Consider the following 11,263-nt stretch of genomic DNA (forward strand, 5'->3'; position numbering starts at 1 on the left):
TTTGTATTCAGTGTAGGGCGTGGATGATGTGCATTAAATACAGTGTAGGGTTATACACCAGATGTCGAGGATAAAAATAAATTAATTACCCCATCCCTTCCCCACCCACCCCCCACTGACGGTGCAGGGAGCCTATGGGAAAAATAGTATGTGGTCATGAAATTAGACTGTATCATACACAAAATGGGGCTGAATTAAAAAAGTCGCATGGGCAATTGTAATTCTGGCATTTCCTAACCTTTGAGTGCTTGTCTTAACATTCTTTTAACATAGTTTTTGGGGTATGGAATTTATAAAAAGGTTGATCTAATCAGGTCATGTAATATAGCAGTATTGTCATTTGCAACATGAGTGACAGAAGTAATCAGTTTCAAATAGTGATCCTTGCATGTGTACTAATAAAATCATGAGTCAACTCTCGAGGGCCCTGAAATGTATTACTGATGAAGGTATCCTATAGGAGGTTCAGAGTGAATGATAAAACAGTACTTGTGGCACCTTAGAGACTAACAAATTTATTTCTAGTCTCTAAGGTGCCACAAGTCCTCCTTTTCTTTTTGCGAATACAGACTAACACGGCTGCTACTCTGAAACCTGATAAAACAGTATTGAACATCTATTCATTACTCCTTATGGACCAGAATATGATGTCTTCAATTCTACAGAATAATATCTTACTCCTCGATCAGTCTGATTGACTTCAATGGGCCTGCTCCAGGAATAAAGTACTACTTAACATGATAAAGGGGATCAGAATCTGGCCCTTTGTTTACAGATGAGCCTAGAATTAAACTTCCCTGAACTCTGAAAATATTGGGCACTGAGCTAGACTTTATGCTAAAAATCTCTGATTAGATAGTAAAAAGAAAAGGAGGACTTGTGGCACCTTAGAGACTAATAAATTTATTTGAGCATAAGCTTTCGTGAGCTACAGAAGTGAGCTCTAGCTCACGAAAGCTTATGCTCAAATAAATTTGTTAGTCTCCAAGGTGCCACAAGTCCTCCTTTTCTTTTTGAAGAAACTTAGGAGCACAAAAACACCCCGTATAAATATTCATTTATTAAAGAAAAATATTTCTCTGTTTTATGAGCTCTTTCCTCAGTTCTGGAAAGGTTTGTTCAATTGTAATTATACATAACAACAACGGGGGCCCTACTTTGTAATGCAATTACAGCTGCTCTGAGAATGCCAATTTTGCAGAAATGAGGCTCCTCAGACATTTTGCAAGTTCTTTAAAGATGAGCTTTAAATGTTGTTTAAATATTTTTGATACATAACTAAAAGGTTTGAAAGTCAAAATATCCACACAAAAAACAATGAGAACCACAAAAGGAGTTCTATACCAGTCATTTTAATTGCAAGCCTTCCTCCTCTTGATAGATTGCCTTGTTTTTTAAAGTCGTTGTTTCTTGACAAAGAGTTTGATCCTAGAACGTGCTAAGGTTCCTCAACTCCCCCTGAATCAGTCAATATCTAGCCTAGTAGGAACTGTTATCTCTGCCTAATGACTTACTGACTTGTATTTTATTATGTGTATGGGATGTTAATCCCTGATACTTAGCACCTTATCTTACTTATTTAATGCCATAGGAATGTGCTTCTCATTCACATTGATATATTTTCTTGCAGCTATTTCCTCTTTTGCTATATTTTGTTTTTAAGTGTTTCTCTTGAATATTGATAGGTTTCAGAGTAACAGCCGTGTTAGTCTGTATTCGCAAAAAGAAAAGGAGGACTTGTGGCACCTCAGAGACTAACCAATTTATTTGAGCATAAGCTTTCATGAGCTACAGCTCATTTCATCGGATGCATACTGTGGAAACTGCAGAAGACATTATATACACAGAGACAATGAAACAATACCTCCTCCCACCCCACTCTCCTGCTGGTAATAGCTTATCTAAAGTGATCACTCTCCTTACAATGTGTATGATAATCAAGTTGGGCCATTTCCAGCACAAATCCAGGTCTTCTCACCCCCCCCCCCCCCACACAAACTCACTCTTCTGCTGGTAATAGCCCATCCAAAGTGACCACTCTCTTTACAATAAGAAAAGGAGTACTTGTGGCACCTTAGAGACTAACCAATTTATTTGAGCATGAGCTTTCGTGAGCCACAGCTCACTTCATCAGATGTGTACCGTGGAAACTGCAGCAGACTTTATATACACACAGAGAATATGAAACAATACCTCCTCCCACCCCACTGTCCTGCACGGCTGTTCCTCTGAAACCTCTCTTTACAATGTGTATGATAATCAAGGTGGGCCATTTCCAGCACAAATCCAGGTTTTCTCACACAATGCCATCCACAGCCTCAGAAACAACTCTGACATCATAACCAAAAAGGCTGACAAAGGAGGTGCTGTTGTCATCATGAATAGGTTGGAATATGAACAAGAGGCTGCTCGGCAGCTCTCCAACACCACTTTCTACAAGCCATTACCCTCTGATCCTACTGAGAGTTACCAAAAGCAACTACAGCATTTGCTCAAGAAACTTCCTGAAAAAGCACAAGATCAAATCCGCACAGATACACCCCTGAAACCCCGACCTGGGATATTCTATCTACTACCCAAGATCCATAAACCTGGAAATCCTGGGCGCCCCATCATCTCAGGCATTGGCACCCTGACAGCAGGATTGTCTGGCTATGTAGACTCCCTCCTCAGGCCCTACGCTACCAGCACTCCCAGCTACCTTCGAGACACCACTGACTTCCTGAGGAAACTACAATCCATCGGTGATCTTCCTGATGACACCATCCTGGCCACTATGGATGTAGAAGCCCTCTACACCAACATTCCACACAAAGATGGACTACAAGCCATCAAGAACACTATCCCCGATAATGTCACGGCTAACCTGGTGGCTGAACTTTGTGACTTTGTCCTCACCCATAACTATTTTACATTTGGGGACAATGTATACCTTCAGAACAGCGGCACTGCTATGGGTACCCGCATGGCCCCACAGTATGCCAACATTTTTATGGCTGACTTAGAACAACGCTTCCTCAGCTCTCGTCCCCTAACGCCCCTACTCTACTTGCGCTATATTGATGACATCTTCATCATCTGGACCCATGGAAAAGAAGCCCTTGAGGAATTCCACCATGATTTCAACAATTTCCATCCCACCATCAACCTCAGCCTGGTCCAGTCCACACAAGAGATCCACTTCCTGGACACTACAGTGCTAATAAACAATGGTCACATAAACACCACCCTATACCGGAAACCTACTGACCGCTATTCCTACCTACATGCCTCCAGCTTTCACCCTGACCACACCATACGATCCATCGTATACAGCCAAGCTCTGCGATACAACCGCATTTGCTCCAACCCCTCAGACAGAGACAAACACCTACAAGATCTCTATCAAGCATTCTTACAACTACAATACCCACCTGCGGAAGTGAAGAAACAGATTGATAGAGCCAGAAGAGTTCCCAGAAGTCACCTACTACAGGACAGGCCTAACAAAGAAAATAACAGAACGCCACTAGCCGTCACCTTCAGCCCCCAACTAAAAGCCCTCCAACGCATTATTAAGGATCTACAACCTATCCTTAAGGATGACCCAACACCCTCACAAATCTTGGGAGACAGGCCAGTCCTTGCCTACAGACAGCCCCCCAACCTGAAGCAAATACTCACCAACAACCACATACCACACAACAGAACCACTAACCCAGGAACTATCCTTGCAACAAAGCCCGTTGCCAACTGTGCCCACATATCTATTCAGGGGACACCATCACAGGGCCTAATAACATCAGCCACACTATCAGAGGCTTGTTCACCTTCACATCCACCAATGTGATATATGCCATCAGGTGCCAGCAATGCCCCTCTGCCATTTACATTGGTCAAACTGGACAGTCTCTATGTAAAAGAATAAATGGACACAAATCAGTTGTCAAGAATTATAACATTCATAAACCAGTCGGAGAACACTTCAATCTCTCTGGTCACGCAATTACAGACATGAAGGTCGCTAACTTACAGCAAAAAAACTTCAAATCCAGACTCCAGCGAGAAACTGCTGGATTGGAATTCATTTGCAAATTGGATACTATTAATTTAGGCTTAAATAGAGACTGGGAGTGGCTACGTCATTATGCAAGGTAGCCTATTTCCCCTTGTTTTTTCCTCCCCCCCCCCCCCCCAGACGTTCTGGTTAAACTTGGATTTATGCTGGGAATGGCCCACCTTGATTATCATACACATTGTAAGGAGAGTGGTCAGTTTGGATGAGCTATTACGAGCAGAAGAGTGAGTTTGTGTGTGGGGGTGGTGGTGAGAAGACCTGGATTTGTGCTGGAAATGACCCACCTTGATTATCGTGCACATTGTGGGGAGAGTGGTCGCTTTGGATGGGCTGTTACCAGCAGGAGAGTGAGTTTGTGTGTGTATGGGGGTGGGGGGATGAGAAAACCTGGATTTGTGCTGGAAATGGCCCACCTTGATTATCATGCACATTGTAGGGAGAGTGGTCACTTTGGATAAGCTATTACCAGCAGGAGAGTGAGTTTGTGTGTGTGTGTTTTGGGGGGGGGGGGTGAGAAAACCTGGATTTGTGCTGGAAATGGCCCACCTTGATTTTCATACACATAGTAAAGAGAGTGGTCACTTTGGATGAGCTATTACCAGCAGAAGAGTGAGTTTGTGTGGGGGGGGGTGAGAAGACCTGGATTTGTGCTGGAAATGGCCCAACTTGATTATCATACACATTGTAAGGAGAGTGATCACTTTAGATAAGCTATTACCAGCAGGAGAGTGGGGTGGGAGGAGGTATTGTTTCATTGTCTCTGTGTATATAATGTCTTCTGCAGTTTCCACAGTATGCATCCGATGAAGTGAGCTGTAGCTCACGAAAGCTTATGCTCAAATAAATTGGTTAGTCTCTAAGGTGCCACAAGTACTCCTTTTCTTCTTTTGAATATATTACTTTTAGATACGTTCTTTTAAAAATTGCATTTGCACCTATGTATTACAGCTTTGAGAAAATAACTTCCAACATCCTCTATTGCTTTAAAATGTCTTTTTTTTTCAGTTGATACTAAATTTAAGTGAAGAACAACAACATGAGTTGAATATATTGCCATTTTCCATAATAAGTTTTTTTTTTCTCTCTCTCTTAAACAGTCACCTCTTCTTGTTCCCTGGGCCAGACCAGTTGCCAGCTCATGCCAAGGCCTGTCGGCTTCATTGAACACTGACAAATACAGGAGTACCTGTGGCACCTTAGAGACTAATCAATTTATTTGAGCATAAGCTTTCGTGAGCTACAGCTCACTTCAGAGTGCCACAAGTACTCCTGTTCTTTTTGCGAATACAGACTAACACGGCTGTTACTCTGAAACTGACAAATACGTATCTGGAAACCAGTTTGGCTCACCTATGTGTTAGTATTGTTAAAATAGGTATTAGATTTATAAAAATGTCTGCAGACTTTGTGAAATGCTTGTAGGTTGCTGCATGTATTACTCTTATTTATAACATCTGTTCCCTATGTTATAAGCTAGTGTTTAAGTGTTTGCTCTGTACCTATAGAAGTGTTTGCTCTAAAACTGTAAACCTCACAATCAGGAGAGAATAGGGTTGCCAGACGTATGGTTTCCGTTCAAAATCCAGTTGGTAGCACAGCAGAGGCCTGGGGCTAAGGCAAGCTCCCTGCCTGCCCTGGCTCCACGCAGCTCCCGGAAGCAGCTGCCCGGTCCTTGCGGCCCCAAAGCGCATGGGCGGCCAGGGGGGCTCCGCGCACTGCCCCCACCCCAGTGCCAGCTCCACAGCTCATATTGGCCGGGAACTGCGACCAATGGGTGCTACGGGGGCAGCACCTGCAGGCACAAGGGCAGCGCACGGAGCCTCCCTGGCTGCCCTGAGTCTAGGGGCTTCCGGGACCTGGCGGCCATTTCCTGGAAGTCACAGTAAGCGCTGATGGAACCCCACAAACGCAACCTCCTGTCCCAACCCTGAGCCTGCTCCTATACCCCAAATCCAACATCCCTGGCCCCACCCCAGAGCCCACAGCCCCATCCAGAACCCTCACCCCCCCTGCACCCCAATCCCCTGCCCCAGCCTGGAGTCCCCTCATGCACCCCAAACCCTTCATCCCCACCCCCACCCCAGAGCCCCCAGCTGGAGCCCTCCCCTCAACCCAACCTCCAGCCCAGAGCCCCCTCCTTCTCCCTAAACCCCTCATCCCAGGCCCCACCCCAGAGCCCACACCCCCATCTGGAGTCCGCACCCCCTCTCGCACTCCGAACCCCTCAGACCCAGCCCAGAGCCCCATCTTGCACTCCAAACTCCTCACTCTGGCCCCACCCCAGAGCCTGCACCCCCAGCAGGAGTACTCACCCCCCAACCCTCTGCCCCAGCCCGGAGCCCTCTGACGCACCCTGAACCCCTCATCCCTGACCCCACACTCCCAGTTGGAGCTCGCACCCCAACCGCTTGCCCCAGCCCGGTGAAAATGAGTGAGGGTGGGGGAGAGCAAGTGATGGAGGGAGGGGGGATGGAGCAAGTGAGAGCAGGGCCTTGGAGAAGGGGCAGGGCAGGGGCGGGGCCACGGGGCAGGGGTGTTTGATTTTGGGCCATTAGAAAGTTGGCAACCCTAGGAGAGAAGCATTACCAAGTATGAAATACTAGCTTATCACAATTAGTGTCCTCTCCTCTCTAACAAAAGAAGGCCCATAGACACCAGACAAGCCACTGTGGAATATCAGTGAATAAAAGACTTTGTTGATTGCTCTCCCCACTCATGAAGGTCTGGTCTACACTATGGGGTTAAGTCGAATTTAGCCGCGTTAGGTCGATTTAAAAATGACTGAGTCCACGCAACCAACCCCATTCCGTCGACCTAAAGGGCTCTTAAAATCGACTTCTGTACTCCTCCCCAATGAGGGGAGTAGCGCTAAAATCGACCTTGCTGGGTTGAATTTGGGGTAGTGCAGATGCAAATCAACGAAATTGGCCTCCAAGAGCTATCCCAGAGTGCTCCATTGTGACCGCTCTGGACAGCACTATGAACTCCGATGCACTAGCCAGGTACACAGGAAAAGCCCCGGGAACTTTTGAATTTCATTTCCTATTTGGTCAGTGCGGCGAACTCAGCAGCATAGGTGACCATGCAGTCCCTCAGAATTGCAAACGAGCTCCAGCATGAACCAAAAGGGAGACACTGGATCTGATTGCTGTATGGGGAGAAGCATCTGTGCAGGCCAAACTCTGATCAAAAAGAAAAAATACAAATATATTTTTCAAAATCTCACAGGGCATGTTGGACAGAAGCTACAACAGGGACACACAGCAGTACCACCTGAAAGTTAAGGAGCTCAGGCAAGCCTACCAAAAGACAAAGGAGGTAAACGGTCGCTCCGGGTCAGAGCCCCATACATGCCACTTCTATGATCAGCTGCATGGCACTCTGGGGGGGACCCTACCACTACCCACCACTGTCTATGGACACCTGCAAGGGGGGAGTCTCATGCAACAGGGAGGAGGATTTTGTGGATGAGGAAGAGGAGGGGGAGGAGAATGCTCAGCAGGCAAGCGGTGAATCCATTCTCCCTGACAGCCAGGACCTTTTCGTCACGCTGGAGCCAATACCCTCCTAAGGTGGGATCCCCGACTCTGAAGCTGGAGAAGGCACCTCTGGTGAGTGCACATTTGTAACTATAGTACAAGGTTTAAAAGCAATAGGGTTTAATGTTTGATTTGCCCTGAAGAATTGAGATGCATTCACGGCCAGTACAGCTACTGGAAAATTCTGTTCATATGTCTGGGGATGGAATGGGAATCCTCCAGGGACATCTCCATGAAGCTCTCCTGGCATGTCATAAATACAAAGGGAAGGGTAAACACCTTTAAAATCTCTCCTGGCCAGAGGAAAAATCCTTTCACCTGTAAAGGGTTAAGAAGGTAGGATAACCTCCCTGGCACCTGACCAAAATGACCAATGAGGAGACAAGATACTTTCAAAAGCTGGAAGGAGGGAGAAAAACAAAGGGTCTGTGTCTGTCTGTGTGATGCTTTTGCCGGGGACAGAACAGGAATGGAGTCTTAGAATTTAGTAAGTAATCTAGCTAGATATGTGTTAGATTATGTTTTCTTTAAATGGCTGAGAAAATAAGATGTGCTGAATAGAATGGATATTTCTGTCTGTGTATCTTTTTGTAACTTAAGGTTTTGCCTAGAGGGATTCTCTGTATTTTGAATCTAATTACCCTGTAAGGTATTTACCCTCCTGATTTTACAGAGGTGATTCTTTTTTACTTTTTACTTCTATTAAAATCCTTCTTTTCAGAAACTGAATGCTTTTTCATTGTTCTTAAGATCCAAGGGTTTGGGTCTGTGGTCACCTATGCAAATTGGTGAGGATTTTTACCAAACTTTCCCTAGGAAGTGGGGTGCAAGGGTTGGGAGGATTTGGAGGGGAAAGAGGTTTCCAAACAACGCTTTCCTAATAAATAAACCCAGATAAACGTTTGGTGGTGGCAGTGGAAGTCCAAGGGCAAAGGGTAAAATAGTTTGTACCTTGGGGAAGTTTTAACCTAAGTTGGTAAAAGTAAGCTTAGGAGGTTTTCATGTAGGTCCCCACATCTGTACCCTAGAGTTCAGAGTGGAGAAGGAACCTTGATATGGCGGTACTCTGAAAGCCTTTGCAGAAGGTTTCTGGGGAGGGCTGCCTTATTTCATCCTCCACGGTAGGACACTTTACCACGCCAAGCCAGTAGCAAGTATTCTGGAATCATTGCAGCACAAAGCATGGCAGTGAATGGTCCTCAGTTTTGGTCACATTCAAGCAACATTTGGTCTATATCTTTCTGTGTTATCCTCAGTAGAGTGATATCATTCATGGTCACCTGGTTGAAATAGGGAAATGTTTGTAAGGGAACAGTGAAAGGACCCCATTCATGCTGGGCTGTTTGCGCTTGGCTGAAAGGGATCATCCCAGAGAATAGCCACGCGGTGGGGTGGGGGTAGGTGTGTGCTGCATATCCACCCGAAAACCGCAGCCCCTCCTTTTAAATGTGAAACCCAGATGGGTTGGGTTTCACATTTAAAAGGAGGGGCTGCGGTTTTGGGAAAGGTTTTTTGCTTGTTCTGGGAAAGGAGGGTGCTGCAGTTTGAAAACATTCCCACATGTTATGAAGGTGTAAGAAGCCAACCCTATGTACCAAAAGGCTTACCATGGCTGCCTGGAAACCGAATTCTGTTGCCCAGCCATGTGTGATGTGTCACCATAGCGGCAGGCGCTCAATATAAAAGGCAAAATGCGACCTTGTACCTAAAGCACATGTGCTGTGAATTGCTTGATTCACTGTGAAAGAGTCTCCCTTTTGTTCTCAGAAATGTATCATCTTAAATTTTACTCTCCCTTTTTATCTCCCCCCAGGTGCAAATGTTTCTACGCTCCCCCTATCATCTCTCTCCCTGAGGTTATCACAGATTAGAAGGCAAAAAAAATGCACTCGCGATGACATGTTTTCCAAGCTCATGCAGTCCTCCCACACTGATAGAGCACAGCTTCATGCATTCAGTGGCAGAGGCCAGGAATGAATTAAGTGAGTGCAAAGAGTGGAGGAAACATGCGATGCTGAGGCTAATGGGGGAGCAAACAGACATGATAAAGCAGCTATTGTGGGAGCAAACTGACATGATGAAGCATCTGTTGGAGCTGCAGGAAAGCCAACAAGAACACAGACTCCCGCTGCATCCACTGTATAACCGCATGCCCTCCTCCCCAAGTTCCATATCCGCCTCACCCAGACGCCCAAGAACGCGGGGAGGGGAGGCTCTGGGCACCCAGCCACTCCACTCCAGAGGATGGCCCAAGCAACAGAAAACTCCCATTCAAACAGTTTGATTTTTAGTGTGGCTGCAATAAACAATGTGGTCTTGTCCTTCCCTCCTCCCCCACCGCACCCAGACTACCTTGTCCGTTCTCTCTTTTTTTAAAAAATTAATAAAGAAAAAATGCATGGTTTCAAAACAATAGTTACTTTATTTCGAAGTGGGGAGGGGATCGGCTTACAGGGAATTAAAATTAAAAAAGGGGGTGGGTTTGCATAAAGGAGAAACACACACAACTATCCCACCAAAGCCTGGCCAGTCATGAAACTGGTTTTCAAAGACTCTCTGATGCGCAGCGCGCCTTGCTGTGCTCTTCTAATCACCCTGGTGTCTGGCTGCTCAAAATCGGATGCCAAGCAATTTGCCTCAACCTCCCACCCCGCCATAAACGTCTCCTCTTTACTCTCACAGATATTATGGAGCACACAGCAAGCAGCAATAACAATGGGAATGTTGGTTGCGCTGAGCTGTGACCTAGTCAACAAACAGCGCCAGCGAGCTTTTAAATGTCCAAAGGCACATTTTACCACCGTTCTGCACTTGCTCAGCCTATAGTTGAACTGCTCCTTACTACTGTCCAGGCTGCCTGTGTAAGGCTTCATGAGCCATGGGAGCAAGGGGTAGGCTGGGTCCCCAAGGATAACTATTGGCATTTCAACATCCCCAACGGTAATTTTCTGGTCTGGAAAGTAAGTCCCTTCTTGCAGCTGTTCAAACAGCCCGGAGTTCCTAAATATGCGAGCGTCATGCACCTTTCCCATCCATCCCATGTTGATGTCAGTGAAACATCTCTTGTGATCCACCATTGCTTGCAGCACCATTGAGAAGTACCCCTTGCGGTTCACGTACTGGTTGGCAAGGTGGTCCGGTGCCAAGATGGGGATATGCGTTCCGTTTATCGCCCCACCACAGTTAGGGAACCCCATTGCAGCAAAGCCATCCAGTATGACCTGCACATTTCCAAGAGTCACTGGCCTTGATAACAGAACGTCAATGACTGCATTGGCTACTTGGATCATAGCAGCCCCCACAGTAGACTTGCCCACTCCAAATTGATTCCCGACTGAGCGGTAGCAGTCAGGTGTTGCAAGCTTCTACAGGGCTATCACCACTCGCTTCTCAACTGTCAGGGTGGCTCTCATCTTGGTATTCCTGTGCTTCAGGGTGGGGGAAAGCAACTCACAGAGTTCCAGGAAAGTGGCCTTAACGCATGAGAAAGTTTCACAGCCACTGGGAATCATCCCATACCTGCAACACAATGCGGTCCCACCAGTCTGTGCTTGTTTGCCTGCCTCTGCTCACTCCATCCCCCCTCCCTCCATCGCTCGCTCTCCCCTCACTCCCCGCTCACTCACTCATTTTCACCGGGCTTGGAAGGGGGTTGGGATGTGGAAGG

General features: G+C 46.4%; 1 long non-coding RNA gene across 1 annotated transcript in view; it reads left to right on the forward strand.

Annotated features, from left to right (window-relative positions):
* Window positions 1-10,009, forward strand: part of LOC125635740 (uncharacterized) — an 81,858-nt gene extending 71,849 nt beyond the window's left edge. Inside the window, exons 2-3 of the long non-coding RNA XR_007356355.2 lie at window positions 7,286-7,668; window positions 9,410-10,009. This is a non-coding gene — a long non-coding RNA (uncharacterized LOC125635740). The remainder of the gene's footprint in view (window positions 1-7,285; window positions 7,669-9,409) is intronic.
* The last annotated feature ends 1,254 nt before the right edge of the window (window positions 10,010-11,263 follow it).

The sequence above is a fragment of the Caretta caretta genome, chromosome 4 (genome assembly GCF_965140235.1).
Source record: "Caretta caretta isolate rCarCar2 chromosome 4, rCarCar1.hap1, whole genome shotgun sequence".
Classification (NCBI taxonomy): domain Eukaryota; kingdom Metazoa; phylum Chordata; order Testudines; family Cheloniidae; genus Caretta; species Caretta caretta.